Source organism: Amblyomma maculatum, chromosome 5 (genome assembly GCF_055883805.1).
Source record: "Amblyomma maculatum isolate TAMU_Amacu chromosome 5, ASM5588380v1, whole genome shotgun sequence".
NCBI classification, from domain to species: domain Eukaryota; kingdom Metazoa; phylum Arthropoda; class Arachnida; order Ixodida; family Ixodidae; genus Amblyomma; species Amblyomma maculatum.
This window is the reverse complement of record NC_139348.1, coordinates 38,687,581-38,709,996: the sequence shown is the minus strand read 5'-3', so window position 1 is coordinate 38,709,996 and position 22,416 is coordinate 38,687,581.

The window sequence follows — 22,416 nt, the reverse complement described above, 5'->3', positions numbered from 1 at the left end:
TTGGCAGACTTGGCGGGCAGAGGCGAAGGGGTGGCTTTCGGAGGCAGGATGGTAGCGACGAGGACTTGGGAGGTCGCGCCGGGTGTAGTACAACGTAATGCAGCAGCATAGGTCATCGCTACTGATTCATGCACTGAAGCCGTTGGAGTCGTCGCTTGAGGAACGCCAAGTGCCTGCTGCACTTCTTGACGTACAACGTCATCGAGCGTCGCCCCCTGGGGTTGTTGCGATGATGACAGCAATCGGCGGAGCTCCTCTCGCACGATCTCCAGGATGAGGTACCGAAGGTTCTCTCCGCTAGTAGATGCGCCGGGGTAGTGGCTTGAGTATTCCGGATGAAGTGGTCGCTCGCAGTTGCGCATCCGGGTGTCCAACGTCTTCTGAATGGTAGATGATTCCGTTTCACATTCCGCCACAGTTTTTGGCGGACTTCGGACAAAACCTGTAAAAAGCGACTCTTTAATGCTTCGCATTAAAATTTGACAGGTTCGTTAGGGAGTTGACGTCTTGATTGAAGGAGGGCCGGGGCTCCTTCCCTACGGACGATGCTTGAAAAGGTAGTCAAAAATCTTTCTTGAAAATCTCCCAATCCTTCAAAGCTACCTCATGATTTTCGAACCATATTCGGGCAGATCCTTCAAGAGAAAAGTAGACTTGTCAGAGATTCGTTTCGTCGTTCCAGGTGTTGAAAGTTGCCAAGCAGTTTACCTTGCGTTATAGATCTTACATTCCATGTTGCTATGTGATATATCTCCTTGCAACATCGGACTTTCCGGTCGCTTCGCGACACATCCACAACTCAGCGTCCTTTTGGCTTTAGCCCAGCCGCTTCATTCGTCCTGGAGCTACTAGGAATCGCCCTTAGTTCATCCCCAGTAACATGTGGGACACCTTCCAACCTGGGGTGCTCATCTTCCGGCGCCATATCATTAATGGTATTGTGACTGGCCATAGGGTTTTCTTGGCAGGAAATACTGGAGTGGGTTGCCATTACATTCTCCAGTGAATCATATTTTGTCAGAACTCTCTGCCGTGACCTGTCTATCTTGGGTGGCCCTACACAGCAGAGCTCATGACTTCATCGAGTTTCGCAAGCCCCTCCGCCACGACAAGGCAGTGATCCATCTACTACTTCCAGTGCTTCGCTACCTAATGTACACTGCTGTCCCTTCCCGAGGCTGCTGAACATTACCTTAGTCTTCTGCATATTGATTTTCAAGCCAACCTTTCTACTTTTACTGTCTAGGTCATCAATCATTATTTGCAGTTCATCCCCCGAGTTGCTTAGCAAGGAAATATCATCAGCAAATCGGAGATTACTGAGGTATTCTCCAGCTACCCTTATCCCTAACTGCTCTCATTCCAAGACTCTGAATACTTTCTCTAAATAAGCTATGAATAGTACTGGGGAGATTGTGTCTCCTTGCCTAATACCTTTCTTTATGGGAATTTTGTTACTTTCTTTATGCAGAACTATGGTTGCTGTGCAGCCGCTATATATATCGTCCAGCACTTTCACGCACGGCTCCTCTACGTACGTGAAACTGCTCGAATGCCTGCATCGCGGCCAAGGTTTCGAATGAGTCAAATGCTTTTTCGTAATCAATGAATGCTTTGTATTAGGGCTGGTTATATTCCGAGCATTTTCTTTCTTCTGATTGGTAGTGTGATATGATCGATAGTAGAGTACCGTTTCCGAAAACGTGCTTGATCCTTTGCTTGATTGCAGTCTAAGGTTGTCCTGATTCTATTAGCGATTACCTTAGTAAATACCTTATACGTAACAGACATTAAGCTGATTGGTGTGTAAAGTTTAGGGTTCTTAGAGTCCCCTTGTTTATGAATGACGATAATGTTTGCATTATTCCATGGTTCGGGTACCGTCGATGGCACCAGATAGATAGATAGATAGATAGATGTATTTATTTAAAGGAAAAGGCAGATAGGTTTGCCGGAATAATTCAAATCTGGCCTGCTACTCTGCACTGAGGAACGGGAAGGAGAGAAGAAAGAAGGTCATGATGGGTGACGATGTGGGAGAAGGCATATGAAATACATATACAGATACAGTATCTTGTTTTAGAAGCGCGAATCCAGTCCGCTGGCGCACAAAAAACGGCAAAGAGCACGCACTGCCTGGACACCCTTCCCCTCGTCCTGCCAAGCGTCCAGCAGCAGTTCGTCCGACAGAGGCTTCTTGTCTAAACGCTTCAAGGAAGCCGCTAGCACACTTCTTTCGCGCGCATACTCTGGGTACACCAATAATATATGGTCCACAGTCTCTGGGATGTCACAAGTTTAACATTCCGGCGAGTCCATCTGTCCAACTAAATGTAAGTATTTGTGTGTGAAAACCACGTTTAAACGAAGTCTATGCAGTAAGCATGCCTGATGACGCGGAATATCACGCGGAACATAAAACTTTAATGTTTGATCGAGCCTTCTTAGACGAATGTGTCGGGCGTCTGGCTGGGCTCAGTAAGCTGCTGTAGCAGTCTTTCGTGTCACCTCTTGAAAAGGGCACAGCTGTTTGGAGGTCATTGATGAGTGCGCTTTTCGCTTCAACATCGGCCTGTTCATTCCCATGGAGCCTGCAGTGGGCAGGGATCCATTGAAACATTATCCTGTGGCCTTGCAACTGGGCAGATGTGAGGAGCTCCATAATGTTTAGTGCCAGGGACTGATAGGCAGTGTGGCGTAAGAAGTTTTCCAAAATTTGTAATGCAGTTTTGAGTCCGTGAATATACACCATTTTTGAGGTGGTTCCCCACATATGTCGCGAATAGCTTCCCGAATGGCTGCAAGTTCAGCAGCGGTTGATGTAGAGGTATGTCCCAAACGAAAATTCAGAGTCGTTTTCTGAGTTGGTATGACCACAGCTGCAGCGGATGCCTGTGCTGACACAGATCCATCGGTGTATACGTGAATATAATGAGGATATTCTGACCAGATGTGCGCCAGAGTAAGTTGTTTGAGTCCACTAATTGGCACCACTGATTTCTTTAGTATTCCGGGAACACGAAGGTGCACCAGAGGTTTATCCATCGTCCAAGGTGGTTGGGCGGGACAATGTGGGAGGGCATATCCTGTCGGTACTTGCGAATGATGGCAGCGGAGTGCACTTGCAAAACTGCAGTCCGGCCTTTCATCCAGAATCTTGCTTAGTGGGTGAAAACTGTCTTGTAACTGCTCGTAAATATACACGAAGTGGTTCGTGTGACAAGTATATTGTCACGTAGTGGTGACTAGGTCGACGACACAAATGAAGGGTCGATGATTGCACTAAAGAAACTCTTTATTTGGGCTGACTTGCGCCCGCAAAAGAACTAAGCAACTCGGCGGCGGCGATAGAAACAAACGTGCTCGTCGATCGTCGAACAAAGAAGAATGCTCGTCACACTCGGCAACGCTCAATTTAAAGGCTGCACAGAACAATCTAGATAACGTCACAAACAGCTACCAGCACGAGCTGGAACATTGTGGAAAGACACCCGAGTGGCCGGAACCTTCGAGACAGCTCTTGGTGCATTTGCGCTACAACAAAACTGATAGAGGTGTGACTCGCGACATCGAGCATTAACAAACAAAGATTACGTAACTGATACGCGGTCCAGAATCAGAGTGATAAGCCTGTATACCGGCGGCTGTTAAAAAACAACAAATACTGTTTTGAAGCTTTCGCGGCATTACTCCCCCCTTAAAAAAACATCGCCTCGATGTTCCAAAACAAAGAAACTTAAACATAAACACTGCAGTTTAAACACCACAGATTCTTTAACGCGCATAATATGGCTTCAGTCGAACAACATGTACAATTTCTGGGCGTGCGCGTCGCCGTTGTGATGCTGACGTTCCGTCGGGAATGACTTCATGGTCCAGCGGTCTGACGCGGCGAAGGATTTTGTATGGCCCAGAGTATCGACGAACTTTTCACTTAATCCGCGACGGCGAATTGGTGTCCAAACCCACACTTAGTCTCCCGGATTGTACTCTGCGTGGCGCTGTCGTAAATTGTACCGTCGGCTGTCGGTCCGCTCTTGGTCTTTAATACGCAGCCGTGCGAGTCGTCGGGCTTCCTCTGCACGCTGCAGGTAGGCGGCGACGTCAAGGTTGTCTTCGCTGGTTACGTGCGGCAGCATTGCGTCGATCGTCGTCGTGGGCTCCCTGCCGTACACAAGCTTAAACGGGATCGCTCTGGTCGTCTCCTGGACTGCCGTGTTGTACACGAAGATCACGTAAGGCAAGATGGCGTCCCACGTCTTATGTTCAGCGTCGACGTACATAGCGATCATGTCCGCGATCGTTTTGTTCAGGCGCTCCGTAAGGCCATTGGTCTGGGGATGGTACGCAGTTGTTCGTCGATGGCTTGTGTGACTGTATTCCAGGATGGCTTGCGTCAACTCTGCCGTAAACGCCGTTCCCCTGTCCGTGATGAGCACTTCTGGGGCGCCGTGTCGCAAGAGAATTTGTGCGACAAAAAATTTGCCGACTTCTGCCGCGGTACCATTTGGTAGTGCTCTTACTTCGGCGTAACGGATAACGTAGTCAGTGGCAACGATGATCCACTTGTTACCCATAGACGAAGATGGAAAGGGGCCGAGGAGATCCATCCCAATTTGTTGAAAGGGCAGGATTGGGGGCGGAATCGGGTGTAGTAGTCCTGCTTGTCTGATCCGCGGCGTCTTGTGTCGTTGGCACTCACGAAACGTCTTCACGTAGTAGGCAACTTCGGCAGGCAGTCGCAGCCAGTAATACTTCTCCTGGATTCGACGCAACGTGCGCGCAAATCCGAGGTGGCTTGCTGCGGGCTCATCGTGCAACGCCTGCAGAATTTCTTGCCGAAGGGTTTTAAGCACTACGAGAAGCTGCGCGGTATTGTTGGGTGCGAAGTTCTTGTTCAGGAGGAGGCCTTTGCTTAACGTAAAAGATGATAAATGTCGTCTGAATACACCAGGAGGGGAAGCGGTATTTCCTTCCAAGTAATCGGCTAGCGCTCTCAGCTCAGGGTCTGATCGCTGTTGTTCTGCGAAACTGCTGGCGCTTACCCGTCCCAAAAAGGCGTCGTCGTCATCGTCGTTCCAGGGAGCATCGACGGAAGCGCGTGATAAGCAGTCTGCGTCGGAATGCTTCCGGCACGACTTATAGACTACAGTAATGTCAAATTCTTGAAGTCGTAGGCTCCATCTGGCAAGGCGGCCGGAAGGATCTTTCAAATTAGCCAGCCAGCAGAGCGCGTGATGGTCGCTTACCACCTTGAATGGTCGGCCGTATAGGTATGGACGAAACTTAGAAGTGGCCTAGATGATTGCAAGGCACTCCTTCTCGGTCGTCGAGTAATTGACTTCGGCTTTTGTGAGGGACCTGCTAGCGTAGGGGATTACTTTCTCCTGCCCGGCACTCTTCTGGACGAGAACGGCTTCTAGACCCACACTGCTCGCGTCGATGGTAATTTCGGTCTCGGCGTTTGCATCAAAGTGGCCAAGTACGGGAGGGCACTGCAGGCGGCACATGAGTTCTTCAAAGGCTTCTCCTTGCGGCGATTCCCATTAAAAAGGTACGTCAGCCTTTGTAAGCTGCGTCAACGGTTCGGCGATCCGCGAAAAGTTTCTGACAAATCGTCGATAATAAGCGCACACCCCAAGGTATCGGCGCACAGCTTTCTTGTCGGCAGGCGGTGGGAATTGTGCGATTGCAGCTGTTTTCGCTGGGTCCGAGCGAATACCATCCTTGCTAGTGATGTGACATAGGAACCGGAGTTCTTCGTAGGCGAAGTGACACTTCTCTGCTTTTAGCGTTAGTCCCGATCACTTGATGGCTTCCAGCACTGTCTGTAGTTGTTTAAGGTGGTCTTCAAAGTTTGACGAGAAGACAACAACGTCGTCCAAATATACCAATCAAATTTGCCACTTCAAGCCTGCCAGGACTGTGTCCATTACTCGTTCAAACGTGGCTGGTGCGGAGCAGAGGCCAAATGGCATCACCTTGAACTCATAAAGGCCGTCCGGTGAGATGAATGCGGTCTTCTCGCGATCTCTTTCGTCGACCTCAATTTGTCAATATCCGTCCTCAGGTCCATCGATGAGAAGTACCTTGCATTGCAGAGCCGGTCGAGAGTGTCGTCGATGCGGGGAAGCGGGTAGACATCCTTCTTCGTTATGCTATTCAAGCGTCGGTAATCAACGCAGAAGCGAAGTGTGCTGTCTTTCTTCTTCACCAAACGACTGGTGCCGCCCAGGGGTTGTTCGATGGCTGGATTACGTCATCACGCAGCATTTCGCCAACTTGATCGCGAATGGCCTGCCGTTCTTGTGGCAATACACGATAAGGGCTCTCGCGCGGAGGTCGGTCATGTTCGTCCGTTATAATGCGGTACTTGGCCAGTGGTGTTGGTAGTACCTTCGATGATGAGAAGAACTCCCTGTAGTTTCGAAGAAGACTGGAAATCTGGTTTTTCCTGCTGTGGGTCAATACTGGGTTGATGTCAAATGTGGGCTGACGGAATTGGTCGGGTGCGTCTTGCAGTGGTTGGTCGTGGAGGGCGAATACGTCTTTGAGATCCGCTAATTCGTCGAGGAAAGCGATGGTCGTGCCCTTGTTGAGATGCCGGTATTCTTCAGTGATGTTTGTTACCAGCACCTGAGCTTGTCCTCTCCGGAATTTCGCGATGCCTCTTGCGATGCCGATACCTCGTTCCAAGAGCAATTGGATATTTCCTTCGACGATGCCTTCAGCGGTTTCGATGTCTCTGCTACCTACGCTGACGGCGACGCTTGACCGGGGCGGCACGGTCAATTCCCCGTCGAGGACGTTTAGAGCGACGTGTTGCGTCGAAGTCGTCGTAGGAGGTATGGCTTTGTCTGCAGAGAGCTTGATGAGCTTGGATCGGAGGTTGATGATAGCCCTGCTTTCATTTAGGAAGTCCATGCCTAAAATCACGTCGCGGGAACATGGCTGCAAGACCACAAAGCTGGTGGGGTAAGTACGCCCATTTACGGTTATTCTTGCAGTACATCGTCCCAATGGAGTAATCAGGTTGCCACCTGCGGTGCGAATCAGCGGGCCATCCCAAGCGGTTTTAACTTTCCTGAGATGGGCGGGTAACGGTCCATTGATGACTGAATAGTCAGCTCCGGTGTCTACAAGGGCAGTGACTCTGCGACCGTCGATATCAACTTCAAGATCACTTGTTCGCGTCCACGCATTGCACGTGGGCCTTAGTGTCCGATCTCACTCCGTCGTTTCTTCAAGTCATGGCCGGGGAACACCGTTGTTACTTCGCTGGGAGGCGGTGTCCGCTCGCACTTTGGTCGCGTTTTCGTCGATGTCGTAGTGTGGAGCGGCGATGAAAAGGTTGCGTCGTCGTTAATGGTCGTCGGCGGCGGAGGATCTTCGTCTTTTCGCCGTTGAGCAACCTCACATCCAAGGGTTGTAGCCTTTAGTTTCCCCTACGGGGGCTAGGAGACCGTCCTTGCACGTAACCGCGGCACGGCGACGCAAATTGGGCATTGTATGCTGATGGAGAACGTGACAGACGCCTTGGCGACGAGTGCTCTCCGCTGCGCAGGAAGTCGTTGATTTCCTGTGGTCGGTCGCCAGGACGGGGTCGTGGGGCGTCGACAGCGAAACCACGGAGGCCGATCCGCCTGTACGGGCAGTGACGGAGGATGTGTCCTGCCTCACCATAATGGAAGCAGAGCGGTCGGTTGTTTGCTGTCCTCCAGGCGTCGCACTTTCTGGGGCTTGAGGGTCGTTGGTAGGCTTGGCGGGCGGGGGGAAAGGGTCGGTTTTCAGGAACAGGACGGTTGCGGCGAGGGTTCGGAAAGTCATCACGTCGGGGCTCAGGGCGACGTAATGCACCAGCGTAGTTCATCGCTGTTGCCTCTTGTGCTGGAACAGTCGCAGCCGTCGCTTAAGGAACGCCCAGCGCCTGCTGGACTTCTACACGGACGACGTCCGGGAGCGTCGCCACCTGGGGTTGTTGCGATAATGGTAGCATTCGGCGGAGCTCCTCTCGCACGATCTCCTGGATGAGGTCCCGAAGGTTCTCTCCGCTTGCAGATGCGTTGGGGTAGGGGGTTGAGCAGTCCGGCTGAAGTGGTCGCTCGTAGTGGCGCATCCGGGTGACCAACGTCTTCACGATAGTAGACGCTTCGGTTTCAAATTCCGCCACAGTTCTTGGCGAGATTTCGCACAAGACCCGCAAAGAGCGACTCTTTAATGCCTCGCAATAAAAGTTTGACTCGCTCACCTTCGGTCATATTAGGGTCGGCGCGGCGAAAGAGGTGCTTCATCTCCTCAATGTACGCCTGGACAGGCTCGTTAGGGAGTTGAAGCCTTGACTGAAGGAGGGCCTGGGCTGTTTCCTTTCGGACGACGCTTGAAAAGGCAGTCAGAAACGTTTACTTGAAAGTCTCCCAATCCTTTAGTTGCCTCATGATTTTCGAACCAAACTCGGGCATGTCCTTGAAGAACAAAGTAGACTTGCCTAAGTTTCGCGGCGTTGTTCCAGCCGTTGAATTCTGCCACACGATCGAAAAGGTCCATCCAATCTCCCGCATCTTCATCCGGTCGTCCATGGAAGCAGGGGCGCTCACGGGGCTGGACGAAAACAACCGGTGCTGTAGGCTGGGCCATTGTCAGCGTCGATGCCTTCCGAGATCGAATGGGGTCAGGCAGCAGACCGTGTTCGGGTTGTAGGCCTTAATGTCGGCAGCTGGCTCGGTGACCTGTAGGCTGGTCTTCCAGGGCGACAGGAACACGGCTTAGGTCTTCGCTTGAAGGATCAAAGGCAGCACCTTCACCAGATGTCACGCAGTGGTGACGAGGTCGATGACACAAATGAAGGATCGATGATTGCATAAAGAAACTTTTTATTTGGGCTGACTTGCGCCCGTAAAAGAACTAAGCAACTCGGCGGCGGCGATAGCAACAAACGTGCTCGTCGATCGTCGAACAAAGAAGAATGCTCGTCGCACTCGGCAACGCTCAATTTAAAGGCTGCACAGAACAATCTAGATAACGTCGCAAAAAGCTACCAGCACGAGCTGGAACAATTTGGAAAGACAACCGAGTGGCCGGAACCTTCGAGACAGATCTCGGTGCATCTTGCGCTACAACAAAACTGATAAAGGTGTGACTCGCGACATCGAGCATTAACAAACAAAGATTACGGAACTGATACGCGGTCCAGAATCAGAGTGATAAACCTGTATGCCGGCGGCTGTTAAAAAACAACAAATACGGTTTTGAAGGTTTCGCAGCAATATGGATATTGGGCGAGCATGTGCCTCTTCAATTGTACCTTTGTTAGAGGTGCATCTAGGAAGTCCAAGGCATACTTTCAGTGCCTGCGATTGTACGCTCTCTAAAGTCCGCAACTATGAAATGCTCATACTAGAGAGTACAGGAAGGCTGTACTGGATGTAGCCAACAAACAGGGTCTCGTAAAGCCGTATTAAGGAGCGCTCAGTTGGACCCCATTTGATTCCAGCTATGTAACGAAGTACATGGCAAAAATTAATTTGCCTTTTCTTCACCATAGTAACATGTTTCGACCAAGTTAGTTGGTGGTCAATAATTACTCCCAAGAATCTGTGCCTGGAGACGTATGGTATTACCACTCCATGAAGGGTAATCGGGTAGCGGCTGACACATTTCCCCGTAAACGCAATCACTGGACACTTTTCTTCCGTTAAGTATAAACCTTGACGCTGTAAGTACATCGATGTCGATGACACAGCTCGTTGCAACTCGCACGTAGTTGTGGGCGCGTCGAATCAGAGGCCCATATGCAGATGTCCTCAGCATATGCACTTATGTGGATGTTAGCTGGCAGTAAACTCACCAGGCCAATTAGCGCAACGCTAAATAAAGTTGGGCTGAGGACTCCTCCTTGTGGAACTCCATGACCGACCTAAAAGCGGGTAGTATCTCCTTCAGGCGTAGTCATGTAAACAGAGAGGCCACTGAGATAGCTTACAATCCACAAGTACAGCCGGCCACCAACTCCCACGTCGTCAAGTGCATCAAGAATAGCATCATGTAGGATGTTGTCGTAAGCTCCCTTTATATCTAAAAAGACAGCAGATACTAGTCGACGGTGACGCTTTTCGTGTTCTACTGTCGCCACAAGGTCGATGACGCTATCAATGGAAGAGCGTCCGCTGCGAAATCCAGTCATCATATTCGGATAAAGATCATTACTCTCTAGATACCACTCCAGTCTTGTCAGCACCATTCCCTCCATAACTTTTCCAGCACAGCTTGCTAGGGCAACTGGCTGGTATGAGGTAAGTTCGAGAGGAGGCTTTCCAGGCTTCAAAAGAGCAGCCAGGCGGCTAATCTTCCAGTGTTCAGGAACAGTACTAGAAGCCCATATATCATTTAAGTAGTTAAGTAGTGCAGTTCTGCCACCCTTGCCTAGGTTTGATAAGGTTGTATAAGTAATCCCGTCAGGACCAGGTGCAGATGAATGCCGACAAGAAGCATGAGCGGCGTCTAATTAAGCTATTGTAAACGGCACGTCGTACTGATCATTCGGCGAAGGTGGCGCGAAAACCTCTGAAATTGGTAACTGTGCCTGTTTTGTGCCCACAACCATTTTACAAAAATCTTCAGCTACGTCAACTTCATTGTGGCTTTGATAAAGGGCCAGGGCACGAAAAGGCTGTCTTTCTCGCGGAGGTGTGCGCAAGCTTCTTGAAACATGCCAGATACGCGACAGGGGCTTACGGGGATCCAGTGATGAGCAGAACTGCCTCCAACGTTGTCGTTCTAACCTCTCCAGGTGGCGCAGAACGTGTCGTTTAGCTTTGCGAGAAAGTGCGAGATCTTGCGCGGATTTCGTTCTTCTGTACTTCCTTTCAGCTCGCCGACGGATCGCGCTAAGTCGCTCGAATTCCACGTCGATGCTTGACACTGACATCGGCACACAAACATAGCGAGTGTTCTCACTTAGAGAGGCAGTAATGAGGCCCTCTATTTGAGATGGTGACCGGAGGTCCACGCTGGAAATCTCCACCGATGCCCTAAAGGCGGGCCAGTCCGTGTATTGCACACGAGGCGAAGTGGCAGGTGCAAACCACTTGATGCATACGTAGGTTGGTATGTGATCACTCCCATGTGTTTCCACATCACTACACCAAGAAACAGAGGGGTGGAGGCTTCTGGAAACAAACACCACATCCAAGCAGCTGCTGTAGGTTGTTACGCGTAGAAACGTCGGTGAGCAGTCGTTTATATTGACGAGATCTTGCATATGCATAAAGTCTGCCAGGCCTCTTCCTCGATTGTTCATTATGGCACTACCCCACTGAGGGTGGTGAGCATTAAAGTCCCCCACAATAATACGAGAAGCTGTACAGCACTGGATTGTTGAAAATAGATATGACTTTTCCAAGCCATCTCTCGGTGGAATATAGGCGCCAATTAGAGAACATACTCGTCCTTTCAGGGTTAATGTCAAACAAATGTAGTGGTTCGTGCTCTGGGGCAGCAGAGCATGGCGGACGTGCGCAATGTCTTGGCGTACACACACCAGCACTTTGCTTGTTTCGTCTGCTTCTCGAGACCACAGCAGAACATATCCAGATAGGCGGAAAGCAGCCGGCATGTTGGGCTCACAGATCACAATCACGGGAAAGCGGTACTTCTGTACCCGCTGTCGGAAGTCACTCAGCCGACCACGCAGGCCTCGGGCATTCCATTGCATCACTACACTGCGGCGCGCGTGCATCGTCACAGAGGTGGCGTTAGTTTGTTGCGCCATTGTGAATTATTGCAATGCAGCCAAGAGCGACTCAAATGCATCCAAAAACTGAACAGCAAACTTTGCTGTTTGCGTGTTGATGCTGGAGAGCAGCACCCGCATTGAACGAACCAGCTGTTTCAGCATTTCTTTCACCTGCTGGCTGTCGAGGTTGTCGGAATTTTCAGCACGCGTGGCAATCAAACTGGGATGAGGCCTGGCGATGGTCTTTGATGGTAGAGCAGGCCACTCAACATCAGAGGCGGCAGGTAATACAACAGCTTCTGTCTGATCCTGGCCTGTGACATTGCCTGTGACATTACAGCAAGAGTATTCTTAACGGGATTTGACTCAATCTGTTGTGGCACCTGAGCCGACGTTAACTCTGAAGTTGACTTATCCAGGCTAGGCTTGCCTTCCGATTCCTTGTGTCGGCGTCGGGAATGGTGTTTGCTACGACGAATAGATGCAGCCGCTACTTGATGAGTCCAGTTGTCTCGCACCATCTTCTTTAGTACACATCTTTCGTTCCTAATTTTAAGACAGTCCTTAGCCGTTGCTTCATGGGCACCCGAGCAGTTCCCACACTTGATAGCCTCCGTCTGGCATGTGTCGTGAGGATGCGTACCGCCGCATCGACGGCAGGATACCTCGTTTCGACAAACGGCACTCACATGTCCGATCTTGTGGCATTTGTGACACTGAACAGGTCTTGGAACGTACATCCGAACTGGGTGTCTCACATAGCCCACTTTAACGTGGGAGATTATGACTAGCAGCTTACCGGTATCGCTCAAGAGGAAAGTATACAACAGTTGCATCTTGTCTGTACTCACCTATGGGGCTGAAACGCGGAGGCTAACCAAGAGAGTTCTACTTAAGTTGAGGACAACCCAGAGGGCTACGGAACGAAAATGGTTGGGGTAACATTAAGAGATAGAAAGCATGCGGAGTAGGTCAGAGAAATAACTCAAGTTACCGGCATTCTAGTAGAAATTAAGAAGAAGAAATGGACATGGGCGGGACATGTAGTGCGTAGAGAGGATAACCGATGGTCGCTGAGGGTAACAAACTGGATTCCAAGGGATGGAAAGCGTAGCAAGGGGCGGCAGAAAGTTAGGTGGGCGGATGAGATTAAGAAGTTCGTAGGGGTCAAGTGGATGCAGCTAGCACAGAACCGGGTTAAGTGGAGAAATATGGGAGAGGCCTTCGCCCTGCAGTGGGTATAATCAGGCTGATGATGATGATGATGAACTTGGGATGGGAGGGATTCAGTTTCAAACACCAATTTAACGCGCTTTGAGCGGCCGAAGCGATGAACATCCATAATGCGCGCCGTAGATTTGATCAGCGTGCAGAGATCGCTTTCACTTATCTCGGGGTCAACGTCGGTGATTACACCCGCCGGAGTCTCTTTCCCATGTGCAAGAAAGGAACGGACCGGCATGTTGCCAAGCGCACCAATTCCTTTCAGCTTGTCCACTGTAGCCTGGGATTTGACATCTACGGTCAGCACATTCTTCCAGGGATTAATTCTGACTTCGTCAACTTCACCGGGAACCAGCTGGTCGAAAAACTTGGTCAGGTACTGTCTGTTTAAAACATTCAGATTCGCCGTTGCCGTTGTTGGTACGAAGGCGACGGAAAAGGTCCCTTGCTTTTCAGTATTCTTCTTTGGTGTCTCACTCATTATTGATGTTCGGCGCAGCTTCCTTTTCAGGCGGCGCGACTGTACAGGCGTGTAGCCGCTGTCAGAATCCATCTCAGTCACTGTGGAGTCATCTGCCGAGTCTGGAAGCTCCACGTCTGCGACGTTGAGGTGACCCGTCGAGTACGCCGCAGCATGTTCGATGGTGGCGGGTGGGCGCAGGGGTCGTGCGCCCGCCATCCCGAAGGATGACGAGATCACAAATGGCTCACAGCGATAGAAAATTCTGAAAAATGGAAGAGCGCTAGCTTCAGGCGTTTGGAAACCTCCCCTTCTTCCTGACACCAGGCACTGGCCACCTTGTATACGCAGTGACACCAGGCACTGCGTATACATGGTGGCCAGTTTTTCTAGCACAATATCCCCCCCCCCCCGTCCTTCAACAAATCTGTAGTTATCTGATCCTCTCCAGCTGATTTCTCCCTTTTCTTAATTTTTAATGCTTCCTGGACCTCGTCCTTCGTCACTGGTGGAACCTTTGACTTTTTCCCTACCGCCAATCTCATTCCGGTCCTGACTACTTTGGCTACTGTAGAGATCTGTACAGAACTACTCAGCTACTTAGACTATCTTGTCCATATTCGTGATGACGTTGCCCGCCTTGTCATTTATCGCATACATCTGGTTTTTGCCGCAGTCTCTATGTTGCGGCTTCGGATGGCGGCCGCGGATACCGGCGCCCCTCGGCCATCGACTACGGAAGCTACCGCCGCACCTGTTCTGCCACTTGCCGCATCAACGTAGACTACTTTCTTCGCTCCCATGTTCTTGAACCATCGCTCTAGAGATTCGATTCGTTTGGCCCTTCTTTCGACATTAAATTCTGGATGCATATTTCTAGGGAAGGGGGGGGGGACTACCGAGGCATTCCTGATTTCACTATTAGTTGTGACTTTTTTTTGAACCCCTCTGTCTGGGTTGAAGCCTACTTTTGCAAGGTTTACCCTGCCCGTCTCGGTAGTTCTTAGTCTCTCTAATTGGGAGACTCGCACTGCCTCCGCAAATTCTGCCCGCGTGTTATGCGCCCCGAGTTCGAGCAGGCGTCCCTCGTGGTACCCATGGGCAGTCCTAGCGCCTTCTTAAAGCATCTTCGAATCAGGCAGTCTAACGTATCTTTTTGCCGGCCTTGATGTCGAGGTAGGGAGTGGCGTAACTGATTTTGCTTATTATGTACACCTGGATTAGTTTTACTAATTTTTCTCCTTGAGGCCTCTTTCTTTAGTGGCGACCCTCCTCAAGAGCCCGAGGGTTTGCGTCGCGTAACTTTCTAATTTTTTAAAGGCCTCTCCGTTATGGTCGTGGGATTGGATGACCATCCCCAAAATCCTGATCTGATCTACTTTTGGCACCGGTTTGCCCTCCACCTGAATATAAATCTCCCTGCTATTCTTGCAGCGGAGGTACTTTGGGTTATAAACGAACAACTCAGATTTATGCGGGGAGCACGAAAGTCCTCTTTTAGCCGCGTAATCGCAATGATGTCGGTCGCTGCCTGCAGGCGTTCCTCCGTACTTGCATCGCTCCCATGGTTAATCCAGAGGTAGATATCGTCCGCATACATGCTAAAATTTATATCCTTGATTTAGTGAAGTTCACTCTGGAGGCCTCTCATCGCCACGTTGAATAGCAAAGGCGATAGCACTGAGCCCTGCGGCTTGCCTTTGCTTCCTAACTCTATCGTAGGAGACTCTAAATTTTGAAATACCATGCAGGCTTTTCTGCCCGATAAGAAGTCTTATGTAGCTGTACATTCTTTCCCCTACTCCGAGCGCTTCGATTCCTTCGAGGATAGCCTCGTGCCTGACATTGTCGAAGACCTTGGTGGGGTCTAGGCCTAGGATCGCTTTGGCGTCTCTCGATCGCGCGTCTATGATATCATGCTTTAGTCGGAGCATTGCGTCCTGCGCCAAGTGTGGTCGGAAACCGACCATTTCGCGCGGCCACAAGTTGTTTTGCTCCTTGAAACACGTTAATCTCGTCTGTATTACGTGCTCCAGCAATTTCCCTACGCATGAGGTTAGGGAAATTTGTCTCAAATTTTCCAATTGTGGGGGTTTTCCCGGTTTGGGTATTAGTATTATGTTTGCCGTTTTCCCTTGATCTGACAACTGGTTTGTTTCCAAAACTTTTCCAATGAATTCCGTTAGCAGACTAATAAAGTCATCCTCCTGATTCCTTAGCATTTATTGGCGATCCGATCGGGACCCGGGGCGGACTTAGGTTTTAGTCTTACAATTTCCGCCCTTACCTCTGCCTCCGTGATGGGGGCGTGAAGCGCCTTATTGGGCGTGCCACCGTAGCTCGGGAGTGGGGAACGCTGGTTGTCTGCAACGTACGTTTTTACTAACGTATTCATAAGCGCCGCATCGTCTCCTTCAAAGGCGTGTCTGACTTTTGCCAGCCTTATTCCCGACTGAGGTTTTGAACTGCACTTTGTCTAACGTCTTTGCTTCTTTCAGAATGCATTCTGATAAGATTTTGCAGCAGCCGGATGAACCACCGTCGCTGGGGCGGGAAACCGCACCCAGCGCATGGTTCAAGGAGGGGCCACTTAAACAGGGGGGAGCATGCCACACGTTTTGGAGAGATTCATGCTTCCCTCCATTTCGTTGCATCTGCTGAGCCAGTTTTGTTCGCACAATTTGATCGCGTAGCTTTCAATTTCCTTATTATGCCTCGCGATTCGTCTTCTAAGATTCTTGTTCCACTTTTGCCTTTTCAGCCTGCGATCCATGCTTTGTTTAGCGTCCCACCTGTGGAGCATTTGGCTATCTGTTTTACCAGGAGCATCGTCTCCTACCAGCGTCTTTGTCGCCTCACCAACGTGGCGTTTGAGTGCCTCCGTCCATTGCTCAATGTTCTCAATCCGCTCTAATTACGCGGTTGCCCTGATTTCTCTAAATTGATACCATTCCGTAACGGCCGTTTGGCACGCCCTGTGCGTCTTGACGCCCTTTTTGAGGACCGAAACGACAATGAAAAGGTCACTGCCAAAATGTTGCTCTGAATTTTGCCATTCTAAACCTTTTCTAAAGTTTTTTGAAAATGTCCTGTCTGGAAGTGTGTCCGCGCATACGCTGTTACCTCTCCTCATTGAATGACCGGGATCCGTATGAAGGGTGAGACCTAGCTCGTGTGTGTCCTGGCATAGCTGCCAACCTTTGGTGTCCTGTATAGCATAGCCGCTGTTCTTGATGTCTGGCGTTAAAGTCACCAACGATCAGCAAGGGATTAGTTCCGGCCGCCTTGATCGCTTTGCGCATAAGGGCCCTAAATCTAATTTTCTTTTGCTTGGGCGAGCTATAAATGTTAAGAAGGAATGGACTGCGGTCTTTAACGTGCGCTGACATCGCACGTTAAAGGTCCCCAGGTGATGGGGCGCGCTGTCGGCCAGCAAAGTAAACAACGAAAAAACATCTGCGGAAGCGTCAGCAATGGAAGTGCCCGCGTGCGCTCAAATTTCCGAGTGTGCCGGCGTTCCAACTGGCGCATCGGAAGGCGCGCAGAAGCAAGAAATCGCACCAAAGCTGGCTCTAGACGAGGCAATCGTAGAACCTTAAGCTGCGGCGTCTGAACCAGTTGATTTTAACGCGTCAAATGCAACAACTGCGGGCGGTGCATTGACATTATGGGCGATCCCAAATGACAGGCAAGGCACCATCGCCGGAAGTTTATTGACCGTAACCGCGCAAAGCGAGCCGCCCGATACGATGCGGTGTTGTTGTTGTTGAATACGACACCGTGAGACTGGCGAGCTTGTTCGACTCGCTGCAGAAATATGTCGACACCCGCATAGGCATTGGTAGCATCGTCGCATTGAATTATGCGTAGCATAGCGTCCAACATTGTGGGGACGGGACCACCGTATACTAGCTGGAATGGCGTAAGACACGTCGTCTCCTGTTCAGCAGTATTGTATGCAAAAGTTGCATATGGAAGAACTTCATCCCACGTGCGATGTCCAACGTCGGCGCACATGGAAATCATGTCTTAAGTGTTCTATTGAGGCGTTCAGTCAGTCCGTTCGTTTGCGGATTAGGCAGTAGTCCCACGTTGACTTGTGCGGGTAACACTGAAGAGAGCCTGCAATAATTCGGCCGTAAAGGCTGTACCTCGGTCAGTAATAATAACAGTTTGGGCACCGTGGCCCAGCACGATAGTTCTGAGATAAAACGGGGCTACTTCAATAGTAGCTGCACGGGGAAGTGGCTGTGTCTCGGCATATCGCGTTAAGAAGTCCGTCGCCATTATTATCAGCCTGTTGCCTGATGCGGATGTTGGAAAAGGGTCCAGAAGATCCATGCCCACTTGCTGGAAAGGGGCTGTCGGCGGAGGTATTGGTTGAAGAAGGCCTGCAGGTTATAGCGGAGGTGTCTTTCGCCGCTGGCAATTTCGGCAGGTTCTTACGTAGTGCTCGACTGAAGGCAGCAACGTCGGCTAAAAGTTCTTTTGTCGAATGCGTGGTAATGTTCGCGTGACTCCTAAATGACCAGCCGAAGGCTTATCATGGCATGTGTAATAGATTTCTGGCCGGAAGTTGGACGACACAACGAGAAGAAAGATTTCCTTGTGTAGAAAAGTTTTCTTGTATAGGACGCGATTGCGAATGCTGTAGGAGGATAAACTCGGTGTGAAAACACGTGGGACAGCTACACTGAGGCCTTCAAGATGCTCAATAAGCGGGCGTAAACCGGGGTCAGCCCGTTGGCTCTGGGCCATGTCAGTGGTAGTGACCACAGCAAGAAACGGGAAGTCTTCGTCTTCGGAGTCGGAACGGGCCGCATCAACTGGCGCACGGGACAAGCAATCGACATCGTTGTGCTTACGGCCGCACTTGTATACAACCGTTATGCCGTATTCCTGGAGACGGAGGCTCCACCTTGCAAGCCGTCCAGTGGGGTCTTTGAGGTTGGCTAGCCAGCATAACAAATGGTGGTCACTCACAGCTCCGAAAGGGCGACCATAAATATAGGGTCGGAACTTGGTTATCGTCCAAAATACCGCGAGACATTCCTTTTCCGTGGTAGAGTAGTTTGCCTCTGCTTTTGAAAGAGAACGACTCGCGAAAGCGATAACTTTCTCAGTGCCAGCTTGCCACTGAATTAGAACGGCACCGAGTCCAAAATTACTGGCATCGGTATGAATATGCGTAGCACCGTTTTCATCAAAATGAGCAACTATCGGGGTGGCCTGCAGTCGCCGGCGTATATCGTGAAGGCATCCTCATGATCATCTTACGACCCAAAAGGAACACTGTCTCTGGTAAGAAGCGTAAGAGGCTCGGCAATCGCTGAAAATATCTCGACGAAACGCCTGTAATAGGCACAAAGCCCCAAAAACCTTCTAACGGACTTTATGTCGGTTTGGCGCCGGAATTTTTGCAGAGCAGCAGTCTTGTAGGGATCTGGCTTCACGCCCTTAGCACTAATAGAATGGCCAAGAAAGCGGAGCTTCTGGAATCTGAAATGGTATTTCTGTGGTTTTATCAGTTGGGCTGAGCGCAGCGACTTAAGTACCATTCGCAGCCGGTCGAGGTGTTCCTCAAAACCAGCCGCGAAAATGACATCATCGAGATGCACTAGGCACGCTTGCCACTTCAGTCCAGAAGGAACGATGTCCATCATTCTTTGGAATGTTGATGGCGCAGAACAGTGTGGGCGATTCCTGTACCCTAGGGATGCGCACGACAAATACACAACGGGCCGTGTAACAAACATCTTTATTCTCACAGGGGGTCGTCCAAGGCGGTGCGGGGTCGTCGTCCGGGGGGCTGCCGGTCGTCTCCGTCGAGAAGCGCCAGGACCGAAGAAGCAGAAACGAAAAGCAGGGGCGAGAGACCGAGACGGCAGTGCGTGCCTTCCTTTATAGCCCCCTCGCGCGGGACCGGTTATCCCCGAACGAGCGGGAAGAAGAAAACAGGCAGCGCGCAGGGAGCATTGGGAAGTGGCGCGGCCTTCGAATGCGCGGCGCGTCACGGGCCCTACAGATATGGGGCGCAGGGCCCCACATCTCCCCCCCCCCCTCAGCGTCCGACCTGGGCTCCGCCAACAGCCGGTCCATGTCCATGTTCGAGCCCGGGTCGGCGTAAAATATGAAGGCTCGTCACCTGGCTCTGGCGGGATGCTATCTCAGCTGGTCCGTGGGACGGGAGAAGCAGCAGGCATGGCGGGACAGTTCCGGCTGGTCCCTCTCCGGCAGCGGCTACATCATCAGAGTCACAGCGCAGTTGGGTTCGGCCACGGATACGCCTGGCAGCGGCCCTGAGCTGCTACTCTACATCGCTGACCCCTCTCCACGTGGTGCCGTGCTGGATGCACTAGAACCCCTTTGCAGCAGGCGTTTCCGCCTCTGGCACATCTGGCTTCCTGAGACCCGTACTCTAGGTCTGGGCAGCGCGCTCCAATCCAGACTTGTTGAAGATGGCCAGCATGGCCGCGCTGATCACATTGATGGGCCACAAACCACGACAAACTAGGGGGGTTCCCCCTGTTTAAGTGGCCCCTCCTTGAACCATGCGCTGGGTGCGGTTTCCCGCCCCAGCGACGGTGGTTCATCCGGCTGCTGCAAAATCTTATCAGAATGCATTCCGAAAGAAGCAAAGACGTTAGACAAAGTAGTGCACTACCTTGGCCTTAGGTTATAGCGTCGGTTGCGAACCGGGTTGCTACCTTTACGCCTTACTTTTGGGGAGATCGCTGCATCGCTTTGAGCTTCCCCTGCTTCGCAGTTATCGTCCTTGCGAAGGTGGTAAGCTTTCAGGTCTGCGACGTGCACCGGACCAGCGGTTTCACCGCTCACTTCGAACGGTCCAAACCACTTGTGCGCTAGCGACGCGGGGAAACCATGCGCTGCGTTACTAAGCGGCTGCGGTCTTTTCAGTACCAAGTCGCCCGTGTGGAAAACGAGGTGACGACGACCTTTGTTGTGCTTATCCGCTTGCTCCATGCGCGTGACATCGAGGTTTTCACGAGCCGCGCGCTGCGCTGCCTCAAGGCGCTCGCGGAGCTTTGCCGCGTACTGCGTAAAGGGAGGGGGCGACGGCGCGTCAAGTAGGGCGTTCTCTAGTGGAAACGCGATCTCTTTCCCAAAATTCAAGTAAGCAGGTGTCATACCCACCGACCTGTTCACGGTTGTTCTAGTGGCGAAAGCCAGTTCGGACAGCCATGCGTCCCAATCTCTGTGCTGCTCGGTCGTCGCGACCAGCATACTCTTAACATTCCGATTCACTCTCTCGGTTATGTTGCTCTGAGCGCGGTAGGGACTCGTTTTCCTGTGGCGGATTTGAAGCGCCTGACAGGAATCAACAAAGACTGCTTGTGAAATACGAAGCATTGTCTGTAATCAGGTCGGAAGGTAAACCGAAACGAATGAATGTCTCCAACAGCTTCTCCCAAATCCGTTCTGACACAAGCTTCCTAAGGGGGAAAACCTCAACCCACTTGGAATAGTGGTTCGGTATTACCAGGATATATTGGTGTCCGCGCGCGGAGCGAGGGAGGGGTCCCATGATATCGCACGCGACCACTTTTCACGGATAGTTGCTAACTAGCGGCTTCATCATGCCAGCGGGTTTCCCAGCCCGAGGCATCATCATCATCAGCCTGATTATACCCACTACAGGGCGAAGGCCTCTCCCATATTTCTCCACTTAACCCGGTTCTGTGCCAGCTGCATCCACTTGACCCCTGCGAACTTCATAATCTCATCCGCCCGCCTAACTTTCTGCCGCTCCCTGCTACGCTTTCCTTCCTTTGGAATCCAGTTTGTTACCCTAAGCGACCATCGGTTATCCTCTCTTCGCACTACATATCCTGCCCATGTCCATTTATTCTTCTTAATTTCCACTAGAATGTTGGTAACTTGAGTTATTTCACTGACCCACTCTGCACGCTTTCTATCTCTTAATCTTACCCCTACCATTTTTCGTTCCATAGCCCTCTGGGTTGTCCTCAACTTAGGTAGAAGTCTCTTGGTTAGCCTCCACGTTTCAGCCCCGTAGGTGAGTACAGGCAAGATGCAACTGTTGTATACTTTCCTCTTGAGCGATACCGGTAAGCCGGTATCATGTCCCAATAGTACATTCCAACACTTTCGTTCGGGGCTTGGCAGCGAGATCGCAGTGCTGTCTCAGCACGCTCCCTTCAGTCGGCGCTGTAGGTCGCCAATGGCTGGCGACGGAAGAGGCCCCATAACGGTAGCGTCGTTTCGTGGTTCATGAACTACGTCGACACTGAATTGTGGAGAGCAAAGTACATATTATGCAGCTTCCTTTGCTCATCTCAGCCGTTGTAGTTGGCGACCCGTTCAAATTGGTCCATCCAGTCCACAGCACACCCATAAAGCTCGCCATGGAAGGACCGTGGCGTTCGAGACTGGATCACAACGAACTGGGGTGAACTCTCTCTGTTAGCCACAATGTTCTTCTTCGATCTATGCATGGTCGTCACAGGCGTCCAGGACAAAGGCCTGAACTCTGGCGACTGACCTCGAAGGCGGCGGCTAAAACTGCGTTGGATCGGTGTCAAATCCGTGGTGACTCTCGGTTGCCCTTGATGGGTGGAACTCAGCAAAAGGGAAATCGTACCCGGCTGCTCCACCAGAAAATGTAGCGAGTAGAATAAGGCAGAAAACACTGAACGGATCAGTTCCACACACTGCGCTCAGCTTCATCATCTTTGTCCTCGGTTGAGAGAGGCACTCGGCAATATATTAGGTGTAAAATTCCCCAAATGCCACTTGACTTAGGCAAGTGGTGTAACAGTCAGCAGAAAGTAGTTGCGGTACTCGCACGCCCAAACAAAACACCGTTGATGCCAGTGCCCACAAATTCACTTTTTCACATTGCGTGGGTAAAAAATATTAGAGGTTTATATCCTGGAACTCCGATACCAATAGGTGGAAGGTTTAATGCTCCACACACAGCTTGGGCATACGATTAGGATTCGAGAAGGGGAGATCACGT